The sequence below is a fragment of the Podarcis erhardii genome, assembly GCF_964252035.2.
Source record: "Podarcis erhardii genome assembly, chromosome: 2".
Taxonomy (NCBI): Eukaryota; Metazoa; Chordata; class Lepidosauria; order Squamata; family Lacertidae; genus Podarcis; species Podarcis erhardii.
This window is the reverse complement of record NC_138498.1, coordinates 20,871,202-20,892,732: the sequence shown is the minus strand read 5'-3', so window position 1 is coordinate 20,892,732 and position 21,531 is coordinate 20,871,202.

Sequence of the window (21,531 nt, the reverse complement as noted above, 5' to 3'; positions counted from 1 at the left end):
TCAAGGAAGTGTGACTGGCCCAAGGTCACCCAGCAGCTGCATGTGGAGGAGCGGAGACGCGAACCCGGTTCCCCAGATTACGAGACTACCGCTCTTAACCACTACACCACACTGGCTCTCAAACCCAACATTGTGCGTTCAGTGTAGTGGGCCCAAACCTGTGGAACACTCTCCCAACTGAGATTAGACAGGCAAAACTTCAGGTGCATGACTAAGACTATCTTGTTCCAACAGACATTTTAAGATAAGAGTTTGGTTTCATGATTCGTTTCTATTATTGTTATTGCTGTTATTATTACAGCAAGAAGGCGCAGGTCAATTCTGTGTCCAGAGCAACAGTCTACCACCTCCATCTGGTATGCAGGCCGAGACCCTACCTGCCCACAGACTGTCTCTCCAGAGTGGTGCATGCTCTGGTTATCTCCCACTTGAACTACTGCAATGCGCTCTTTGAAGGTGACTGGAAACTATAACTAATCCAGAATGTGGCAGCCAGACTGGTGACTGGGAGTGGCCACCGAGACCACATAACACCAATCCTGAAAGACCTACATTGGCTCCCAGTACGTTTCCAAGCACAATTCAAAGTTTTGGTGCTGATCTTTAAAGCCCTAAACAGCTTCGGCCCAGTATATCTGAAGGAGCATCTCCACCCCCATTGCTCAGCCCAGACACTGAGGTCCAGCTCTGAGGGCCTTCTGGCGGTTCCCTCATTGCGAGAAGTGAGGTTACAGGGAACCAGGCAGAGGGCCTTCTTGATAGTCAAGGAAATAAACAACTACAGTGGTACCTCTGGTTCCGGTGGTCCGTTTGTAACCTGAAACTGTTCTTAACATGAGGTGCGCTTTTGCTAATGGCGCCTCCCGCTGCTGCCGCGCCGCCGGTGCGCGACATCTGCTCACATCCAGGGGCAAAGTTTGTAACAAGGAGCATCTACCTCTGGGTTAGCGGAGCTCGTAACCTGAAGCATTCATAAGGAGGGCAGTACGTAACATAAGGTTCCACTGTATCTCACAGTGGAGGTTCCACTGTATTTTAGAAGACATCTGAAGGCAGCCCTGTTTAGGGAAGTTCTTAATCTTTGATGTTTTATCACATTATTATTATTATTATTATTATTATTATTATTATTATTATTATTATCATTATTCTGTTGGGAGCTGCCCAGAGTGGCTGAGGAAACCTTGCCAGATAGGCAGAGTATAAATAATAAATAATAATAATTATTATTATTATTATTATTATTATTATTATTATTCACCCTCCACCAACAGGTCCCAGTGTAATCTCAGAATTCAAGGTTAAAAGCAGTTAAAATAGATTACAAGCGCAGGAATAGGGTGGGCCTTGAAATTTTGTTTTTTTATTTGGTCCCATTTTCTGTGGATTGTTTCACCCCTGAAATTGAAGGTGAAAGGAGCTAAAAAGGAGCTTCCACTTTGGGTTCTCTCTGGATGTTAAAAAGTTAAGTAAAAACGTGAAGAATACAGTAAAAATAACCGTGTTGTAGTCTTGATGTTTACATTGACAAACGGTTTTGGATTGACATCTTCAAAGGATGCTGGAAACCTCATGTACTTTAAATTGAGGTGGCATCTGCATCTTGCTGTGACTTCATCATGAGTTTCTGCCGCCATGTACTCATCCTGGCTTTGGGCATTGCCTGGAAGCCAAATCCTGCATGTGTTGGTGGGACCATATGTCTAGCTCACCACAGACTGGAAAGCTTTGAAATTATAGTAAGCAAGTGCCCAGGTGTGACTCAAAACTGATTCCCAAGTTGAGCTTGCTATAAGGCAGACTGGATAACTTGCTTCGGAGTGCAGGTGGCACTGAGCACCACACAGGTAGATGGATATTCAAAATTCAGCACAACAGGTAGCACTTTTTAGGATGCTTTTGGTTTCTCCTGTTTTATGCTAAAGCGCCAAGATGCCCAGAAAGCTCCCATGCTGACGTCCTCTAAATAGCATTGGACACCATTCAGATACCAGGACCTCTCAGGCAGAACCTCATCCAACAGCTCATTATGACAAAATAACTTGGCACGCACTTTTTAGGGCTGTAGATTTTGCCAAGCAGTTTTCCTTTGCGACGCACATGCATCGTGCCGCATTTAAACTAATTTAAAAACACTTAATATTCTAAATATTGAGTTTCCCCATTTCCTTTCCAAAAGGCTCTGGCTTTATTAAATCTATATTATTTCCAAAGCAGTCACTTTTTTAAAAAAAGATTTACTACAATTCTTAGTTTTTGTATTTTATCCCTATTTTTTCATTGCATCCCACTCGTCCACCTCCCATTTTTTGTGATTTGTGTGTGCGTTGAAAGTGTCTGTTTGTTCACACCCACCCCATGAATTTAAATTTCCGAACTGGCTTGATATACATCACACAATATAAACCTTTCCCCTAACCTGAGAAGAAGGCACAGATGAAGCAGACCTCTTTCTTGAAACGCTATGATATGGAAGTAGTTTGTAGCCTCTCAGCAATATTTTTACTGTTCTTAAGGGACACACACAATTTCTTCTGCTTGGAGTGTTTATATCACAATATCTGATTGGTGTCTATGAGGCTAGTGTGAGGGAATGTTTCTTGTGATTTCAAACATTTTTAGATTGCATATAAAAGGGTAAACAGATCAGGTTTTCTAAGTTTATGCAGCATAGTCAGAATAAGGGCTGGAAGGACCTGTCACTTTTGGTTCTCTCGGTTTCTCATCTTCCCAGTCTTAAATTCAGTTTCCAACATTCTTTCCTTTCCTTTTCCTTCCTTTGAACTCGGGGCTTTCTAAGCACATACAACAATGGGTAGTGTTCTGGCCTTGATTTGTTTTTCAAGCCCAGTGAACAGGTATTGTGTCCCAGCAACTTTCAAATGAGAGTACAGTGGTACCTCGGGTTAAGTACTTAATTCGTTCCGGAGGTCCGTACTTAACCTGAAACTGTTCTTAACCTGAAGCACCACCTTAGTTAATGGGGCCTCCTGCTGCTGCCGCGCCACCGGAGCACAATTTCTGTTCTCATCCTGAAGCAAAGTTCTTAACCTGAAGCACTATTTCTGGGTTAGCGGAGTCTGTAACCTGAAGCGTATGTAACCTGAAGCGTATGTAACCCAAGGTACCACTGTATTTCCAAGTAGGAAATGAGAACAGCATCTGCCAAGCCAAGCCAAGCCAAGCCAAGCCAAGCCGAGCCAAGCCAAGCCAAGCCAAAACCAAACCAAACCAAACCAAACCAAACCAAACCAAACCAAAACCAAACCCAAAACCAAAAACAACAATCAATCTCTCTCTCTCTCTCTCTCTCTCTCTCTCTCTCTCTCTCTCTCTCTCTCTCTCTCTCACACACACACACACACACACACACACAGAGAGAGAGAGAGAGAGAGAGAGAGAGAGAGAAGGGCCTTTTTTCAGTCGTAACTCGCTGGAACTGAGTTCCAGCACCTCTTTTTCTAGAAATATAGCACTGCACACAAGCATCTCAAAAGGCAAATGAATTTTTAGCTAGTCTGAGCTGTTAACATACAGTGATAACCAAGCTAGAGACAGAAATGAAGTAGATGTCAGCGATGCCTCTTGGGAGCAGGAGTTTATCAGCCTCTTCTCTGGTCCTCCGTTTGCTTTTAGCTATTGCCAAGTCTGGCCTGGGTAGACTGGCCTTCTCACCCAGTTGCCTTCTTCCACTTCTGCCCCATTCTCCTGGTTTGCAATTTCTTTTGAAAAAAAAAAAAAGAAGTCTTCAGGAAAATTGTTCAGCATGTTAGTGTGAATTTCTCCTAAGACAAACATTGCTGTGTTAAATTTTTCCTGAAAAAAGCAATTTCCCCTAATATAAAATGATATTGGTTTTTTTTTATTAATATATGCATTTACAGTGGTACCTCGGGTTAAGTACTTAATTCGTTCCGGAGGTCCGTACTTAACCTGAAACTGTTCTTAACCTGAAGCACCACTTTAGCTAATGGGGCCTCCTGCTGTCGCCGTGCTGCCGGAGCACAATTTCTGTTCTCATCCTGAGGTAAAGTTCTTAACCCGAGGTACTATTTCTGGGTTAGTGGAGTCTGTAACCTGAAGCATATGTAACCTGAAGTGTATGCAACCTGAGGTACCACTGTATATGAATACTTGACCCTAGTATGCACATTTGGGATCACACAACTTGGCTGGAGAACTACCTTGCAAAATCCGGAAACATTTTGAAAGCTGTGTTTGAGTTCACATACAAAGTCTGCCATGTTCATTTTGAATGCAAACTGACTAAAAGATTTCTGTAATATCCTTTCCTAATACCATGACCTAATATTGATGTGTCAGCTGCTTAGCGTGGCTGCCTAGTGTTAAGTTTATAATTATCTAAATTGAAATTGAAATTGTGAGGCTTAGTAGATGTGAAAATGGCTTGTTTTACTTGTTTTATTTTTTTTCTAGTTTCACTAGGATTGCTTTTTAAAATCCAGCTGATGCTTCTTTCCTCTGGCAGATTCTAGTCAACCACAGATCACACAGTGAAAATCATGATGTCACAATGCTATGTAGCCAATCAGAATGGGCAAGCCAAGTCATTTGAGGAGAAGGGCCATGCTCCCTATATTAGTCACATCTAATCAGGACAGTGGGACACAGGTGGCGCTGTGGTCTAAACCACAGAGCCTAGGGCTTGCTGATCAGAAGGTCGGCGGTTTGAATCCCCGTGACGGGGTGAGCCCCCTTTGCTCAGTCCCTGCTCCTGCCAACCTAGCAGTTTGAAAGCATAAATAGGTACCACTCTGGCAGGAAGGTTAATGGCGTTTCCGTGCGCTGCTCTGGTTCACCAGAAGCGGCTTAGTCATGCTGGCCACGTGACCCGGAAGCTGTATGCCAGCTCCCTCGGCCAATAAAGCGAGATGAGCGCCGCAACCCCAGAGTTGTCCGTGACTGGACCTAATGGTCAGGGTTCCCTTTACCTTTTAATCAGGACAGCAATACCTCAAGGACTGCCTCTCTCCATATGAACCTTCCCAGACCCTGAGATCATCATCTTGAAGCCCGTCTTTGTGTGCCCCCTCCACAAGAAGTCTGGAGGGTGGCAACACAAAAAGAACCTTTTCTGCAGTGGCTCCCCATCTGTGGAATGCTCTCCCCAGGAAGGCTCGCCTGGTGCCTTCATTATACATCTTTAGGTGAAAAATTTCCTCTTCAACCAGGCCTTTGGGTGTTTATAATCCTATACCTTTTAAAATGTGTTTGTGGGAGGGGTTCGTTTGTCCTTGTTTTTATTATGTATGCTATGTTTTTATCCTTAGCTAGCCCTGGGGATTATCTAAAGCTTATTTCCCCTAAACTGATTTTTGAATTTTGAATTTTATTGTTATTCATGTTTTTATACTGTATTTTATGCTGCTTTTATAATTAAGTGTTTTAAATTTGTTGTTAGCCGCCCTGAGCCCGGTTTTTGAACCGGGAAGGGTGGGGTATAAGTAAATTATTATTATTATTATTATTATTATTATTATTATTATTATTATTATTATCATCATCATCTTGAATTTTTACATTGTGAACCACCCTTTAATGAAAGGTGGTATACAAATTTAATAATAATAATAATAATAATAATAATAATAATAATAATAACCAGGAATCATGCAGTTCATACATGAAGGGTATTGACTTCCTGGTCATCTAGAACAATACCAATTGAGTTCTTCAATCGCTATGGTGCGCTTTTTAAATATTATATTCTTTCATTGTGTTTTGTACTTAGAGAGGACACCTGGTTACGATTATAGACAGCATGCCTCGCTTGGTGTCCGCAACGCAGAAGTCTCCCGTGTTAGCAGCCACATTTCCAAAAGCCGTCGCGGCAATACACTTGCTTATTGCAATTCTTGGATTCTTCTTTGAACTCGATAATCATCTGCAGCCTGTTCCCCCCCCTCCATATTTGCCCATGATTACTGGAGGGAGCAGGCTTCCTCATCCTTTCTCCATGGTAATTGGTCTCAGTGCAACCAGGAGAGGGGAAGGGGAAGGAAGATTCCTTCTTTTCCTCCTACCTTAAATTGATTCTTTTGTCTCGGAGGCTAAGCAAGCCTCACTTCCTGGTATGCCCCAGGGCTTGGAAGATGGAGGCCGCTTGATTGATAGGCCCAAACAAAGTAATGGGCAGTGGTTGTACCAGACATGACACAGACACAAAAAGTAGTCTGCTACAAGCAGCTTCTGATGGATGTCAACATTAATTATTCACCAATCCGGATGTGCGTTCGACAGTAGCTTTAGAGCAGCACGAGAATTTCATAATGAAAATATTCTGGGTTGTTTTTTGGGGGGTGCGTGTGTATGACTGGTGTCCATTTGTTCTTTGCTGTTGTTGTTGTTTAGTCGTTTAGTCGTGTCCGACTCTTCGTGACCCGGTGGACCAGAGCACGCCAGGCACTCCTGTCTTCCACTGCCTCCTGCAGTTTGGTCAAACTGATGCTGGTAGCTTCAAGAACACTGTCCAGCCATCTTGTCCTCTGTTGTCCCCTTCTCCTTGTGCCCTCCATCTTTCCCAACATCAGGGTCTTTTCCAGGGAGTCTTCTCTTCTCATGAGGTGGCCAAAGTATTGGAGCCTCAGCTTCAAGATTTGTCCTTCCAGTGAGCACTCAGGGCTGATTTCCTTCAAAATGGAGAGGTTTGATCTTCTTGCAGTCCATGGGACTCTCAAGAGTCTCCTCCAGCACCATAATTCAAAAGCATCAATTCTTCGGCGATCAGCCTTCTTTATGGTCCAGCTCTCACTTACCAGGAGCCAAAACATAATGTCTTTCTATGGATCCACCTTCTGCCTGATGCACAGGGAGCTTCTTAGTGCATTTCTTAGGCATCAGTGGTGGCTGGTGCCGACTAGACCTGGTGCACTCCTCGGAGGTCACAGGGCCATGGCAAACGAGGGGTCACAGGGGTGTGGCCAAGATCTGGCTCCTCCCCCACCTCCCTCCCTTGCAAAGCTACCATGGGCACTTAAGCATTGCAATCTTTCAACTAAACTGAAAAGTGTCTTCCTTTTTTCCAGAAGGGGTCCAGACCCTCCAAGTGTCCCTATTTTCCAGGGACAGTCCCGGATTTACAGAAGCCATCCTGGTTTCTGATTGGATCCCGGAATGTCCCACTTTTCCCTTTGGACATCCCTATTTTCATCAGAGTAATGTTGATGGGTTCGGTAGGACATCCCTATTTTCTTTGGAGAAATGTTGGAGGGGATGGAGTTACGTGACTCCTGAGCCAAGCAGATAAGTAACCATGCAACCTTTAGAAGAAATCTGAAGGCATCCCTGTACAGTGGTACATCAGGTTACAGACGCTTCAGGTTACAGACTCCACTAACCCAGAAATAGTACCTCTGGTTAAGAACTTTGCTTCAGGATGAGAACAGAAATCGTGTGGTGGCAGCAGGAGGCCCCATTAGATAAAGTGGTACCTCAGGTTAAGGACAGTTTCAGGTTAAGAACGGACTTCCAGAACGAATTAAGTTCTTTTTTTTTTTTTAAATAAATTTTTATTTGTTTTCCAAACACATAATTAAAAACAAACAATAAACAAACTAAAAACATACAAACATATAAACATGTATAATTCCGTTATCTTGTTTTCATACACCTTATTTCTCCGACTTCCCCGTACCTCCCTTTTACTGCATCCTTATTTTTTACATTTCTTTAGCAACTTTCAATAATTAATTATTTAATTCACTTTCATTACAATCCTTTTTCTTTAACTTATTAGTTACAGCTGCAATTCTCTATTTCTTATTCCCTGACATCTAGCACTCCTCAATTTTACAATAATTTTTAAGATATATCTTGAATTTCTTCCAGTCTTCTTCCACTGTCTCTTTCCCCTGGTCACGAATTCTGCCGGTCATCTCTGCCAGTCCCATATATTCAATCACCTTCGTCTGCCATTCTTCCAGAGTAGGTAGTTCTTGTGTCTTCCAATACTTTGCGAGAAGAATTCTTGCTACTGTAGTCGCATACATACAAAACGTCCTATCCTTCTTTAACACCAACTGGCCGACCATACCCAGGAGAAAAGCCTCAGGTTTCTTAGAAAACGTCCGCTTTAGGACTTTCTTAATTTCATTATAGATCATTTCCCAAAAGGCCTTAATCCTCGGGCAGGTCCACCAAAGGTGATAAAAAGTACCTTCAGTCTCATTACACTTCCAGCATTTATTATTGGGCAAATGGTAAATTTTTGCAAGCTTGGCTGGGGTCATGTACCACCTATAAATCATTTTCATTATGTTTTCTTTTAAGGCATTACATGCCGTAAATTTAACACCGGTGGTCCATAACTGTTCCCAGTCAGCAAACATAATGTCATGACCGATGTCTTGTGCCCATTTAATCATAGCTGATTTCACCGTTTCATCCTGTGTATTCCATTTCAACAGCAAATTATACATTCTTGACAAGTTCTTAGTATTGGGTTCTAACAATTCTGTTTCTAGTTTGGACCTCTCCTTCTGGAAGCCTATTTTCCTGTCCTGTTTAAATACCTCATTTATCTGATGATAATGCAACCAATCTCGTACTTTAGACTTTAATTTCTCATAACTCTGTAATTTAACTTTTTCACCATCTTGTTCTAAAATTTCACAATATTTTGGCCATTTAGACTCCATATTAAGCTTTTTCACCTCTTTAGCTTCCATTGGTGACAACCACCTGGGAGTTTTACTTTCTAACAAATCTTTATACCGCATCCAAACACTGTATAATGCTTTTCTAACAATATGATTTTTAAAGCCCTTATGTACTTTTACCTTGTCATACCATAAATATGCATGCCAACCAAATCTAATGTCGAACCCTTCCAAATCCAAAATGTCTGTATTCTCAAGAAGCAGCCATTGTTTCAACCAGCAAAAAGCTGCCGATTCATAATAGAGTCTTAAGTCCGGCAGGGCAAACCCCCCTCTTTCTTTTGCATCAGTTAAGAGCTTATATTTTATTCTGGGCTTTTTGCCCTGCCAGACAAATTTAGATATGTCTTTCTGCCACTTCTTGAAACAGTCCATCTTGTCCAAAATCTGCAACGTTTGGAATAAAAATAACATTCTAGGCAACACATTCATCTTAATAACAGCAATTCGGCCTAACAAGGAAAGTCTCAGCCTTGACCATATATCTAGATCTTTCTTTACCTCTGTCCAGCATTTATCATAATTGTCCTTAAATAAATTCACATTCTTAGATGTTAGATTTACCCCCAGGTATTTCACTTTTTTCGTTATCACTAAACCTGTTTCACTCTGAAACTTCTCTTTTTCAGCCATTGTAAAATTTTTCTCCAACACTTTCGTCTTCTGTTTGTTCAATTTAAATCCTGCCACTTGACCAAATATCTCAATTAATTCTAATACTCTTTTGGTACTAGTGTCTGGCTGTTGCAAAGTCAATACTAGGTCATCTGCAAATGCCCTTAATTTGTAATGTCTAGCTCCGACCTGAACTCCTTTAACCAGCTGGTCCCCTCTAATCATATTTAACAAAACCTCCAGGACTGATATAAAAAGTAAAGGGGATATTGGGCATCCTTGTCGTGTACCTTTTTCTATAGATATTTCTTCTGTAACCACATTATTTACAATTAACTTTGCTCTTTGTTTAGAATATATCGCACCTATACCATTTTCGAAGCCTTGGCCTACCCCCATTCCTTGGAGATTTTTCTTCATAAAACTCCAGCAAATATTGTCAAAAGCTTTCTCCGCGTCCACAAAAATTAAAACAGCCTTCCTATTAATGTCCACTTCTAACATTTCCAAAATATCTATAATGTTCCTCACATTATCTGACATATGTCTCCCCAGAAGAAAGCCAGCTTGGTCTTTATGAATCTCCCCTAACAACACTCTCTTTAATCTTTTTGCCAAAATGTCTGCAAAAATTTTGTAATCCACATTAAGTAATGATATGGGGCGGTAGTTTTTAACCTGGTTCTTTTCATTCTCAGTTTTCGGTATAAGTGAGATGAAAGCTTCTTTCCACAATTCGGGTGCCTTTTTCCCCTCTAAAATTTCATTACAAACTTCTTTCAATGGTTGTATTAGCCATTCCTTCAGCGCTTTATAATATCTGGCGGTCAAACCATCTGGTCCTGGAGATTTTCCCAATTGCATATTCTGGATGGCACCCTCTATCTCTTGTCCTGTTATTTTCTCATTCAAGATCGTTTTACTTTGCTCTGAAATTTTTGGCAGTCCATGCTTCTTAATAAATTCTTCTATTTCTTGTTCGTTAATTGGCCCTTGTGCATATAATTTCCTAAAAAAACTTTGAAAACAATTACTTATCTCGTTTGGTTTGGAGATGATTTTTCCGTCCACTTCTAAACTTGTCACAGTGTTCATTTTTTGCCTCTTTTTCAGTTGCCATGATAGAAGTTTCCCACATTTATCCGCCGATTCAAATGTCTTTTGTCTCATTTGCTTTATTTTCCATTCTATCTCTTGATTCATCAGTTCCATGTATTGCTTCTGATAATACTTTATTTCTCTCAAAATCTCATGAGACTTTGGTTTAGACCTCAATTTCTTTTCACCTTCTTTCATCTTTTCCAAAAAAAATTCTTTCCTCTCATTCTGTTTTTTCCTCTTTATAGAATTCTGTTGTATTAGGAAACCTCGCATCACGGCCTTGCTTGCGTCCCAAATTATTCTTTTTTCCGTTTCTGTTCTTAAATTTATCTCAAAGTAATCTTTCAGTGTTTTTTGGGCCTTCTTATAGATCTCTTCATCTCTGAATAGGGTGTCATTCATTCTCCATCTAAAGGATCCAATTGATGTTAGTTTCATCTCCATCTTCACCGCGTTATGGTCGGAGCAAGTCTTTGGGCAGATTTCTACTTTTTTTATCCTTGGCGCCATACTACTAGTTACCCAAATTTGGTCAATTCTTGTCCATGTCATTTTTGCTTCAGAGAAAAAAGTTCCCTCTCTCTCAAGAGGGTTCCTTGTTCTCCAAATATCAATTAAGTCCATAGTTTCAGTCATCTCAAAGAAAGTCTTTGGTAGTCTCCCTTCCTTGGAAATTACTTGTCTCTGTGCCTTATCCATGTTTGTGGAGACAACTCCATTCATATCTCCCATCAATGCTACTTTATGGTCTAAATAGTCCATTAAGATCTCATGCAACTTCTTAAAGAATTCAGCCTTCCCTTCATTTGGTGCATAAATTCCGACTATCAAAATTTTTTCTCCTTGAACTTGTATTTCAATTGCCAGGTATCTTCCTTGTTCATCTTTAAATATCATCTTTGGGATCATTTTTTCTTTTGCATAAATCACCACACCTCTTTTCTTCACTTTATCTGATGAAATAAATTCTTGTCCAAGTCTCTTATTTACCAACAATTTTCTATGAACCCTGGTCACATGGGTTTCTTGTAGACATATTAAGTCTAATTGTTCTTTCTTCAATATATGGAAAACTTGGCATCTTTTTCGGGGAAGGTTCAAGCCATTACAGTTCCAGCTAAGAAGTTGCAGAGACATTTTGTTGTTAGGTACCTGTTCCTCCAACTGCTCCTAACTTTTGTTCCTCTTCTGATGGTGGTATAAGTCCAAAAGATAAGTTTGCGATATCTGTCGATCCTCTTTCTTCTGTTGTTGTTTCTACTGTTCCTTTCTGCAGGTCCTCCAAATATCTCTCCAAAAACTGTTCTTTGTCCTGAACTGTTTTTATTTTAATTTTCCTTCCTTTAAATTTAAAAGACAGTCCTTGTGGAAACTCCCACCTAAAAGGTATGAGATTTTTCTTCAGCAGAAAGACCAAATCTTTGTAGAGGGTCCTCACCTCCAAAATATATTTAGGGATATCTTTAAAAATTTGTACTTGACAATTTTGGATCTCCAAGGCCTTTTGGTAATGCAAGTTCAGTAATTTGTCTCTTTCTTCCTTGGATCTCAATGTGATTAAACAATCCCTTGGCTTCTTTCCTTGCCTCCTGCCCAGCCGAAAGGCTGCTGTTATTTCAAATTCATCTTCCTCCAAATCTTCTAACCAAAATTCCGAAAAGTTCTGTGTAAGGAAGTCCACAAGGCTATCACCCTCGTTTTCAGGAACCAATCTCAATTTCAGATTTTTCTCCTTCCTCTGTAGCTCCAGCAAAGACAGGGCTGCATCATGTTCATTCACTTTTTTTGTAATCGGTGCAAGCTTTTCCTTTGTCTCCTCAGCTGTATTTTTAGCGCTTTCGGCTATCTTTCGTGTTTCAGAATTCTCTTGAATCAGCTTATTAATAGAATCTGTATTAGATGCCACACTTGCTGTGTTCAAGTCCAGTCCTGCTGTCAGTTCTGTCAATTTTTTAGAATTTTCCGTGGACTGCTTTGTCAATGCTTCCAGAGATTGGTTTATTTTAAGCAGTGCCTGTGTCATTGATTCCATAGATGCTGTTGGTATTTTTTCCTGTGCAGCTGGTATTGTGCCTGTTATTGAGCCCCTTTTCTTTTGTGTTTGTTTTACTTTAGATCTAGTTACTATCTCTTCTGCTGGGCCGCTCATATCCTCAAGGTCGTTTCTCACAGGAAAAGTTTGCAAGTGGAAAATCCCACTGTTTCTTTTTGACTATAACAGTTTCTCTTTAAACCCTCTAGAGGGAGCATTCAATTGTATCCAAGTGAAAAGAACAAAGAAGAAACATAGAGCTATGAGCCAAGAGTTCAAAAGTCCACAATAAAACTGACAGCTCACTTTCCCGGTGCCTTGCTCAGGCAGTTCAGCCAGGGGATTTGACAGTGAAAGATCTCTCTTTTTTTTTGTTAAATTCGAGCAGGGTAGCAGTGTCCAATTTTTCTTCCCCCTTTTCCCCGTTTATTGGGGGAAGTTAAAGTCCGATGTCAGTTAGTCAGTTTAAAAGGTTGTTTTCTTTTAAATGCAGCTTTGATTTTTCGTTGCTTTACTTGTCATGCAGTTCGGGGAGGCAGACTTCCTTAATTTATGCCTTTCCCGTTTTCAGCCAAAGTTCAAAAATTTAAATTTCTATGTCCCGTTCAATCCCTCGATCTTACTCACGGGTGTTACGGTCAGATTTCTGTTTCAGGAAGGGAATCGGCGCTCTCCGTTCATGGCGACGCGGCTTCACTCCACGGGCTGGGTTGCGACTCTCAGCACCGCGCTCACTCCCGATGCCGCTCCGGAGCCTTTAAAAAGGCTCTTTCACAGTACCGGGGAGCGCAAAAGGTGCCCACCGAGTCTCCTTGCTCACAGGCTTCCGCGCCTGTGATTTTAGGGGTCCCCCGCTCGCCGTAGCGGGTCAGACCCGAACTCGCAGAGCAGTCCTCCTTCGGAGCTCGAAGCAAGGACCGCCATTAAACGCTGGCGCCGACCGGAAGTCAGAACGAATTAAGTTCTTAACCCGAGGTACCACTGTATAGGGAAGATTAAAAATAAAATAAAATGTTATGATGTTTTTATATGTTGGAAGTTGCCCAGAGTGGTTGGGGCAACCCAGTCAGATTATTATGGAATAGGATGTTCATATTTTCATTGGAGAAATGTTGGAGGGTATGAGATATAGACACAGACATTTAATGTGGCTGGCGACGCAGTCAGATGGGCAGCGTATTATTATTATTATTATTATTATTATTATTATTATTATTTAGGACACCCCTGTTTTCATCAGGGAAATGTTGGAGGGTGGGGGATCCCTGTTGTTGTAGTTGCAAAAGTTTCTGTAGCCTATACCTGTTCTGGTTTTCAGCCAATCTTCCCCCTTTGCACAGAAACAATGGGCACATTCTAACTTTTCTGCTGTCTTCATGTGCTTTTCAAGTGGGAACCTAGAGATGACCTACAATCAGCTGGTTGGAAAAACAGCGATTCTTTTATTTCCCAGAGTCCCTCACTTCATGAGCTTAGATCTTAAGGCTCTCATTCTATTTGGCACCCGCCCATTCTCTATTTTAACATGCCCTTTCCTGGTTACGAAAGGAAACGTTGATCAGCTGCCGATTACCCTCTCCTCCTGCTCCAGAACCTCCCAAATAAATGTGTTTGGTGGTCAAGGCTGATGTGGAAGTCCAGGCAGGCATAGACATCTATTCACCCAACTATTCATTCCACAAGAAAAGCAAATTTGAAGCTGCATGAGACTTTACTGAACTATTTAGATTACAACAACATTATTATGCTGGGAGATATGAATGGAGTTGTGTCTGTAAACATGGATAAGTCGCAAAGTGCAAACATATCGAAAAATGGCAGACTACCTAAAACTTTCTTTGAAATGACTGACAATATGGACTTGATTGACATATGGAGGGTTAAGAACCCCCTAGGAAAAGAAGGAACTTTCTTTTCCGAAGCTCATCTGTCATGGACAAGAATCGACCAAATATGGACAACTAAAGGACTGGTACCTAAAACTAGAAAAGTGGAAATCTGCCCAAGAACCTGCTCCGACCATAATGCTCTGAAAGTGGAACTGAGACTAAACACGACCGGATCCTTCAGATGGAAAATGAATGACACTTTATTTAGAGATCAGGAGATTGTAAAGAAGGCCCAAAAAGCTTTAAAGGACTACTTTGAGATAAATTTAAATACTACGGTGGAAAAAAGAACAATCTGGGACGCAAGTAAAGCAGTAATGAGAGGGTTTCTAATACAACAAAATACGATCAAGAAAAGACTCTGGAATGAAAAGAAAGAGAAGATATTGGAGAAAATAAGAGAAGGAGAGAAAAAATTAAGATCTAGGCCCAAGTCGAAGGAAGTGCTGAGAGAAGTGAAATTTTTCCAAGCACAATATTCGAAATTGATAAACCAAGAGGTGGAATGGAAAATTAAACAAATGAAACAAAGATCTTTTGAATCAGCAAATAAGTGTGGGAAACTGCTAGCATGGCAGTTAAAGAAGAGACAAAAACTAAATACTGTTACAAATCTAGAGATTGAAGGGAGAATTGTTCAGAAACCCGAGGAAATTAGGAAGTGTTTCCAGAGATACTTCAAAGAACTTTATACACAAGGGCCGCAGAAAGAATCTGAGGTGGATCAATTTGTTAAAACCAATGGATTACAAAAAATACCCCAGGAAATGAGAACAATCCTGAATGGTAAAATTACACAGCAGGAAATTGAAAGTGCCATTCAGAACCTCCAATTAGGCAAATCTCCAGGCCCTGATGGACTCACCTCCAAATATTATAAGGTTTTGAAGGACTATTTGTTGCAACCCTTGATGGAGGTCTGTAATCAGATCATGGAGGGGAAGAAGGCACCGGAAACGTGGAAAGAAGCTTTCATCACATTGATACCTAAACTAGAAACTGAAAAGACCCAACTTAAGAACTACCGTCCCATCTCACTCCTAAATGTGGATTACAAAATTTTTGCAGACATTTTGGCAAGTAGATTTAAAAAGGTTCTTAACGAAGTCATCCATAAAGATCAGGCAGGCTTTCTCCCCGGTAGGCATTTGTTTGACAATACAAGAAACATCATTGACATTTTGGAGCTTTTACAAACCAATCTTAATACTAGAGCGGTGTTAATTTTTATCGATGCGGAGAAAGCCTTTGACAATATTTCTTGGATGTTTATGAAGAAAAATTTGGAAGGGATGGGAGTGGGACGGGGGTTTGAAAATGGTATAGAAGCAATATATTCAGAACAAAAAGCTAAATTGATAGTAAACAATGTGGTGACAGAGGAGTTTAAAATTGAAAAAGGAACACGGCAGGGGTGCCCCCTATCCCCCCTATTGTTTATTTCAGTCCTGGAGGTGTTATTGAATATGATTAGAAAGGACAGGTCTGTACAAGGAATTGAGGTCGGAGTGAAACAATATAAATTGAAGGCATTTGCAGATGACTTGGTATTAACATTACAGGAACCAGTCTCTAGTACTAAAAGAGTGTTAGAACTAATTTCTGACTTTGGTCGGGTGGCGGGATTTAAGCTGAATAAGCAAAAAACCAAGGTTTTAGCAAAAAATTTGACAATTACAGAAACAGATGAATTTCTGAAAGAAACAGAATTAAATGTGGTTTAAAAAGTAAAATACCTAGGGGTGTATCTGACCTCCAAAAATTTGAATTTGTTTAAAGATAACTATGAGAAATGTTGGTCAGAGATTAAATGAGATTTGGAAATATGGTCAAGATTGAAACTTTCCTTGTTGGGTCGAATAGCAGCTATAAAGATGAATGTATTGCCGAAAATGTTATTTTTGTTTCAGGCCCTTCAGATCGTGGACAAGGTGGAATGTTTTGGAAAGTGGCAGAAGGATATTTCTAAGTTTGTTTGGCAGGGCAAAAAGCCCCGAATAAAGTTTAAAATACTAACTGATGCGAAAGAAAGAGGGGGATTTGCCCTGCCAGACTTGAGGTTATATTATGAATCTGCAGCCTTCTGCTGGATGAAAGATTGGATTTTATTGGAGAACACTGATGTCCTAGATCTGGAAGGGTTTGATAATGCTTTTGGGTGGCATGCATATTTGTGGTATGACAAGGTTAAAGTGCACAAACTGTTTAAAAACCATATTGTCAGAAGAGCAATTTTGATGGTCTGGACAAAATATAAAGACTTACTGGAGAGTAAGACCCCGAGGTGGCTTTCACCGGTGGAGGCCAAAGCACGTAAGAGGCTTAATATGGAGGCCTATTGGCCTAAATATTGGGAAATAATTGAAAAAATTGGAGACAATTGGAGGTTGCAGAGCTTGGAAAAATTAAAAAACAAGGTGCGAGATTGGTTGCACTATGCACAAATTCAGGAGGTTTTTAAAGTGGACAAGAAGGTGGGATTCCAGGTGGAAAAATCGAAACTAGAGACAGAATTGTTAGAGCCAAAAAATAAACTACTTTCGAGAATGTATAACTTGCTGCTTAAATGGAATACTCAGGATGAGACAGTCAAATCCGCCATGATAAAATGGGCACAGGATATTGGGTACAACATTATGTTTGAAGACTGGGAAAGGTTATGGAACACCGGAATGAAATTCACGGCATGCACTGCCCTGAAGGAAAATATTATGAAAATGATATACCGGTGGTACATGACCCCAGTCAAGCTTGCTAAGATATATCACTTGTCTGACAACAAATGTTGGAAGTGTAAGGAGGCAGAAGGGACATTCTTTCACCTCTGGTGGACATGCCCGAAAGTGAAGGCCTTCTGGGAGATGATTCATAATGAGTTAAAAAAGGTATTCAGATATACCTTGCCTAAGAAACCAGAGGCCTTCCTTCTGGGCATTGTAGACCAGAGTGTGTTAAAGAAGGACAGAACTTTTTTTATGTATGCTACTACAGCAGCAAGAATTCTCATTGCGAAGTATTGGAAGACACAAGATTTACCCACACTGGAGGAATGGCAGACGCAGTTGATGGACTATATGGAACTGGCTGAAATGACTGGCAGAATCCGAGATTTGGGAGAAGAAGTAATAAAAGAGGACTGGAAAAAATTCAAGGACTATTTGCAAAAACATTGTAAGTTGTATGAATGTTAAGAAAATGCATTTTTTAGGAAACACCAGCCCCAGCAATTGTAATTAGATGAAATGAAAACTAAGGTACAAAAAGTTAAAGGTGGAACAATGAAATAAGGTTTATTGTGTTTCAAATAGGATATATAAGAATTGGGATACAATATTTTGAATTTGGAAACATGATAAATTGAAAGATACAATAAGTTATGAAACAAGATAATAAATTGCTGAAGTTTGTATTATAAATAATGCAGAGTCTGGAAGATGTGGGGAAGTCCAGATAAAGGGAATATGGAAATTTGAAACATCGACTCTTTTCTTTTTCTGTCTTTGTTTGTTTCTCTTTGTATTTCTGTATTCTGTAAAACCAATAAAAATTTTATAAAAAAAACAAAACACAAGAAAAGCAAATTTGGAATGCTTATTACAAGGTTGTTGACTAAGCACCCCAGGGGGCAAGCTCTGTGATTCAGTTACAGTCCAAGAGGTCAGCCCTCACATAACTTGCTCTAGAGTCATTAGCTGAGTCAGTGTGAGAGATAAGTAATTTCCTATTTCTATTCACACGAAAAATGACAGTGAAGTGAATAATAATAATAATTTATTTATTTATATCCCGCCCTCCCCAGCTGAAGCCGGGCTCAGAGCGGCTAACAACAGTAAAATGATACCACATTCTAAAATCATTTCATTATAAAATCAATTCAAATCAGATTAATGGCAACCATTGGGCTAGAGTTCCGTGAGGATTGCCAAAGGCCTGGTGGAACAGCTCTGTCTTTCAGGCCCTGTGGAAAGATGTCAAGTCCCGCAGGGCCCTAGTCTCTTGTGACAGAGCATTCCACCAGATTGGAGTCACAGCCAAAAAAGCCCTGTCTCTGGTTGAGGCCAGCCTAACCTCTCTGTGGCCGGGACCTCCAAGGAGTTTTTGTTTGAAGACCGTAAGGTCCTCCATGGGACATACCAGGAGAGGCGGTCCCGTAGGTACGAGGGTCCTAGGCCGTATAGGGCTTTAAAGGTTAAAACCAGCACCCTAAACCTGATCCTGTACTCCACCGGAGCCAGTGCAGCTGGTATAGCACAAGGTGAATGTGATCCCGCAGCAAGGACCCCATAAGGAGTTTCTGGGTTAGTCTCAAGGGCAGCCCAACATAGAGCGAGTTACAATAATCCAGTCTGGAGGTGACCGTCGCATGGATCACAGTGGCTAGGTCAGGGCGAGAGAGGTAAGGAGCCAACTGCTTAGCTTGGTTTTTTTCACTTTTTGGGATGTTCAGTTTGCAGTAAATTCCCCCATTATTATTTTTTAAGCCATTGAACAGCTGATACAGTTGAAAGCAAGTATAAGGTGCAACACAGCAGAGGCTAGTGGTATGAGGTGTGTCAATTTTGTTTCTGATTTATCCATCCATGCTTAAGAAGAGAAGAAGAGTTTGGATTTGATATCCCGCTTTATCACTACCCTAAAGAGTCTTAAAGCGGCTAACAATCTCCTTTCCCTTCCTCCCCCACAACAAACACTCTGTGAGGTGAGTGGGGCTGAGAGACTTCAGAGAAGTGTGACTGGCCCAAGGTCACCCAGCAGCTGCATGGAGGAGCGGAGACGCAAACCCGGTTCACCAGATTACGAGTCTACAGCTCCTAACACCACACTGGCTCTCTAAGAGTTTGGTTCTCCACATTTATACATCCGTTTCCATTTTTAAAAAATCCCTCCCAAAATTCAACAGCGTTTGGGAGAATCCTTCCGACTATACACATTTGTTATGCAATTCTGCCGCATGTATGTTTTCAAAGCAATTGCCCCCTAATATAATAATGAGTTTGGAGGAAATTTTGATAGTTGGAAGAGGCATTAACTAAGAGTCCTGATTTCATGTCTCAGTACACACTAGTAAAAAAAAGATAAAGGACCCATGACAGTTAAGTCCAGTCGCAAATGACTCTGGGGTTGCAGTTCTCATCTCACTTTACTGGCCGAGGGAGCTGGCATTTGTCCGTAGACAGTTTTTCCGGGTCATGTGGCCAGCATGACTAAGCCGTTTCTGGTGAAACCAGAACAGTGCACGGAAACGCCGTTTACCTTCCCGCCAGAGTGGTACCTATTTATCTACTTGCACTTTGATGTGCTTTCGAACTGCTAGGTTGGCAGGAGCTGGGACTGAGCAACGGGAGCTCACCCCATTGTGGGGATTCGAACCACTGACCTTCCGATCGGCAAGCCCTAGGCTCAGTGGTTTAGACTACAGCAGGGGTCAGCAAACTTTTTCAGCAGGGGGCCGATCCATTGTCCCTCAGACCTTGTTGGGGGCCGGACTATATTTTGAAAAAAATAAATGAACGAATTCCTATGCCCCACAAATAACCCAGAGATGCATTTTAAATAAAAGCACACATTCTATTCATGTAAAAACACGCTGATTCCCAGACTGTCCGCGGGCCGGATTTAGAAGGCGATTGGGCCAGATCCGGCCCCAAGCCTTAGTTTGCCTATCCATGGACTATCTTGACAGACTCTAGGGTTGTGTGCTCATCTCACTCTAGAGGCCGGGAGCCAGCGCTGTCCGCAGACACTTCTGGGTCACGTGGCCAGCGTGACAAGCTGCATCTGGTGAGCCAGCGCAGCACACGGAAACACCGTTTACCTTCCTGCTATAAAGCGGTCCCTATTTATCTACTTGCACCCGGGGGTGCTTTCGAACTGCTAGGTTGGCAGGCGCTGGGACTGAGCAACGGGAGCGCACCCCGCTGCGGGGATTTGAACCGCCGACCTGACGATCGGCAAGTCCTAGGCGCTGAGGTTTTACCCCCAGCGCCACCTGCGTCCCTCTACACACTAGTAGGTATTGGCAAAAACTGTGACACCTGTGGCACAAAACTAGCACAAGACTTTGGCTTCAGTTTCAAGGGGGTGGAACGGCTTTTGGAGTACAGTCCTACCTTGGTTGTCAAATGCCCTGGAACTTCCCGCCGGAGTGGTACCTATTTATTTACTTGCACTTTGATGTGCTTTCGACCTGCTAGGTTGGCGGGAGCTGGGTCCGAGCAACCCTGTACATCTTTCAGCAACTGAGCAGGCCTTACTGCCTGTTTTCATGTGCTGAATGGTCATTCCTAGGTAGAATTTCTATCTCAGCTTAAATTGGTTTCTCTCAGAATAAATTTGTAGATTAGGATCTGTCTGCTCTAAGCTTTTTTGCCCCCCCCCCCCGCAGACTGTTTCATCTGCCAGTCAACCAGGCCATAAACAAGTTGCACCATAAGGATGAATTTCTCAAAAACAGGTCTAAAGAGCTTGACTCTCTCGCTTTCTCTTTGGGCCTGCAGATAATTAGAGAGCGGGAGTTAACAACGCATTAGTGAAGAGTGTTTGCCCTCGGGTTAGTTTCTAATGAGTTTTGTCTTTAAGTTCATAGTGTCTGTTTTCTCATGTTGTTGAGAATTTCATTTTGTCCTAATACGGTCTCTGCCTTCCTCACTCATCAAGTTTCCACTTGTCCTTTAGTCTGCAGAGAAGCTGCAGCTCATAAGAGAGGAGAAGGAGGGAGATCAGACCAGAAGTCCATCTAGCCTAGTATTCTGTCACTAACAGTGAGCAGCCATCTGGAGAGGATAGTAGAGACAACCACTCCCTGTTGTTCCCCCCCCCCGGTGTCTCCTTCACAGTTTCCTCACCTTCTCAGATTCCAGCACAGGTTACTTTGCCAGCCTACTCTAGAGGATGGGCAGCCTTATAATAGGATTGATAGACATGCATGGAACACCATAGTGTAGACTTGCAGAGCTCTTCAATCATGGGTCCCCAGATATTTGATGGACTACAACTCCTATCATCCCCTGCCAGGTTAGCCAATAGCAGGGGTGATGGGTGTAGTTGTACAACATATGGGGACCCAAGGTTGAAGCACTTAGTTTCTAAAATGACATGGCAGGACATTAAATATTCCAGCTGGCACTCTTATTCCTTCTCCCACCTGTGTATTTACCGCTGGCAATTTCTCGGGGCTGAGGAATAGCACATTCTTCTTTTTCCATATATACATTTC